General features: G+C 41.8%; 1 pseudogene; it reads left to right on the top strand.

Annotated features, from left to right (window-relative positions):
- Positions 1-647: 647 nt before the first annotated feature.
- Positions 648-1,555, top strand: LOC147722277 (mannose-1-phosphate guanyltransferase alpha-B pseudogene; annotated as a pseudogene).
- Positions 1,556-3,645: the final 2,090 nt, after the last annotated feature.

Raw genomic sequence — 3,645 nt, 5'->3', positions numbered from 1 at the left:
ATGACAGTGACAAACAACTCTAAGAACTCTAACTCAGATTATGCCATTTGTGATCAATTTCACATCTGTCTCTTGAGGTGGAATAATTTAATGTTTCAATAATTTGGTGAATCTCCACCAAAGTACTGAAGGGTAAATGTTGAGTGTACACGTTTCCATGTTAATGGATATTGCATTTAAATGGAGTGCATCTCGGAAAGAGATTTCCTTTGGGTTTGCCTGATCGGTTTTCTCACATTTTTTTCAATCATAAATCAACAGAGCTTGCACTTCTGCTTGTGGCAATTGCACCATAAAGACAAGCATTTGCAATGCAATCGGGTTCGCCATTGGAACCTTATATGTATTTAGCCATGCAGCACATAACCCGGGTGCTGAAACATCTACTGTTCATTAACATGGTGGAAAAGTAAGCATCAAACTGCATCACAAGACACACCAGGTATGGGAACACTTGAAGCGAAATATTGCCTATCAGCTGGAAATGGTATAGTCTGAAAACTCTGTTTTTAATATAAAATCAGAGTCTTCGGTGGTAATATCACTGAAAATACAAGATTTGAAAAAGGGGACGTCACTGGATAATTAGTAGGTGAGCTCGAGAGACAGCAGGAGCAAGAAGAAGAGACCTAGTATGCGCAGTCAAGATGCTGAAAGCAGTGATCCTGATTGGAGGGCCACAGAAAGGTACCAGGTACCAGGTTCTGCCCCCTGTCGTTTGAGGTGCCGAAGCTTCTGTTCACTGTTGCTAGGGTCCCCATGGTCCAGCACCACATTGAGGCATGTACCAAGGTTCCGAACATGAAGAGATTTTGCTGATCGGGTTTTACCAGCCAAATGAAGCCTTGACCAAGCTCCTGGTAACTGCTCAGCAGGAGTTTAGAGTGCCAATCAGGTACCGAAAAGAAAACTCAGCTCTAGGAACGGGCGGTGGCATTTATCACTTCCGTGATCAGATCCTCTCTGGCAACCCGGATCCCTTCTTCGTTCTGAATGCAGATGTCTGCTCAGATTTCCCCCTGTTGGAAATGCTGTATTTTCAGAAGACACTCAAAGCTTTGTCATGTTAAAAACTACGGCCAAACGGAAACAATCCCTCAATTACGGCTGCATCGTGGCAAATTCAGACACTCAAGAGGTGCTGCATTATGTGGAGAAACCTGAAACATTTATCAGTGACATCATCAACTGAGGCATTTACCTCTTCACAGCGGCTATCTTCCAGCAGATTGGAGAATCTTCCAGCGCAATCACCAGGAGGTGCAGATGTGTTCCTGCATCAGCGAGGAAACTCCCAATGGCTGGCACCGAGCTGAGGTCATTCGCCTGGAGCAGGACATCTTCACTTCCCTGGCTGGGCATGGCAGCCTCTATGTGTATAAAATCAGCGGGGTCTGCAATCTACGCAAGTTGTCTGTATCTGAACTGCTACAGCAAGTTGCACCCAGAGAGACTAATGCAGGACAAGGCTGGAGGACCCACTGTTCGAGTAGGCCGGATCTTTCCACCCTTGACCTCTCCAGAGATCAACTTCCTTACAGAAGAAGCTCTATGAGCTGAGGCTCCATACAGTCAGGGAGATGCTGATACTGCTGACTGGGGCATGGTCAGTAAGAGGTATTACACAGCGTTTGGTTCCTGTGACTCTCCCTGGCAAGCAGATATTGCATGAAATCAAATGAGATGCACCCACTTTGCACTTAGGAAAACTATTCATGGTTTTGGATTGGAAAGAAATCTAATTATCAAGGAACAATGGAGAAAATATTGCCTGTGACTTGAGGGATTTTCTATTAAATAGTTTGTATCAAAAAAATATATATATTATTGTGCACAGGTGCTCATGGAAGACAGATTCTTTGGACTGGAATCTAGAGGATGCTAAAGGGATTCTGGCATTTTACTGACCTCTGTTGGTCGTTTTCTATCGTGAAAATTAAATAGAGTCAGTTGCCAGAATTTTTTAAAAAAGAAAGTCCGTCAGCAGAAAGCAATTCTGGTATTGTACTGACCTCTACTGGTCATTTTCTATCACAGCAGTTAAATAGAGGCAGTGAACAAGCAGAAAGTAATTCTGGTATTTTAGTGACCTCTACCTGTCGTTTTCTATTAAGACAGTTAAATAGAGGCAGTTGAACAAAAACAAAGTCTTTAAGTGGAAGCAGACTAGTCCTAGGACTGAACTCTACAGAGCCCCCAAAGTACATACGCTTATAAGTATTTACTAAAGTATAAACAAAAGGTCTTGAATGCTCACCCTGATGATGGAGTTTCCATTTGCAAACTACCGCAAATCAGGGCCTTTCTGTGGATAAGTATATATTGAAAGGACTAGGTATTGCATAAATACCTAGGTGATCATTAAAAGTTCATCGTCAGCTTACCTTGAACTTTCCTATTTTGCATGGACTATAACATATTCTTGCATCTCCCCATAAAAGTCCATACAAATGAGGTGGTGTCTAAAAGAGTCACTGTGCAATCATTTGTTAAAACTGATAGCTGTAGGTGTCTGTAGAACATGCCCAACTATGCCACAATTCACAATGATTTTCCCTTAATGAGGGCCAAACTCTCAATTGTCCTGAAGATTGGGTGGGACTTAAAGACACTGAAAAGAAAGAGGAGGACTAGCAATAACGAGAAACACCAATCAGTACTGCAGAAATGGCCCCAACATACCTATTCTTTTTCTTTACAATTGATGCACACCAAACTATGAGAAGTTTTGACCTACCACCAGAAAGAATGCATCACAAAAAATCTAAATTCGCTCATGTGAAAAATAATATTCTTTATCTTGGAAGTACAAGTCTCTTCAACATGAACGTAGTAGTGCTGGCAAAACAAATAGCATACACAAGACAGGGTTGGGCTCTTACCATCACAATGGCTGAGCCACCTCAAAATCCAACAACATCACCAATGCCAAGACTGACCCTCTTTTAGAATCTACAATGAATCAAACACGATATACTCAATAAAAGTGGTTACTGTTTAATATGTTAAACAGTTTTTTTGATTGTCATCTGCCTTCTTGTCACACATGGAAAGCCATACACAAATAATCAACAATAATTTTCCCTTCCAGCAACATTATTACAGATGTAACAGTGGATACAAAACATAAATTAAATCACATACAAAATGATATTCTAGTGATAACACTATTTGATGCTGCAGCAGTCTCAGGGGACCCGATGGCGATCATGTTACTAGATGCAGAAAAGGCATTCGATCGGGTCTCCTGGGACTACTTGTGGTATACCTTGGAAAGATCAGGAGTTAAACAGGGGTTTATTAAAGCAGTTCAGGCGCTATATGTAAACCCTGTGGCCTCGGTGCGTGTGAATGCGGGGATTACAACACAATTTGGGATAAGGAAAGGCACGAGGCAGGGGTGCCCCTGCTCCCCATTGCTATTTGCAATGTACATGGACCCACTAATCCGGAGAATAGAAATGAATGACTTAATAAAACCATTACCTACACGAATTGGTTATTGTAAAATATTGGCATACGCCGATGATGTTGCAGTAATCACACCAACTCCAACGGAGGCTATCGCTCAAGTGGAAATTGAAGCTCTGAAGTTTGGAGAAATCTCGGGGTATAAGCTTAATACCGCTAAGACCCAGATAATTA

The sequence above is a fragment of the Lissotriton vulgaris genome, chromosome 4_1, assembly GCF_964263255.1.
Source record: "Lissotriton vulgaris chromosome 4_1, aLisVul1.2, whole genome shotgun sequence".
NCBI classification, from domain to species: domain Eukaryota; kingdom Metazoa; phylum Chordata; class Amphibia; order Caudata; family Salamandridae; genus Lissotriton; species Lissotriton vulgaris.
This window is presented reverse-complemented; position numbering and strand designations above follow the sequence as displayed.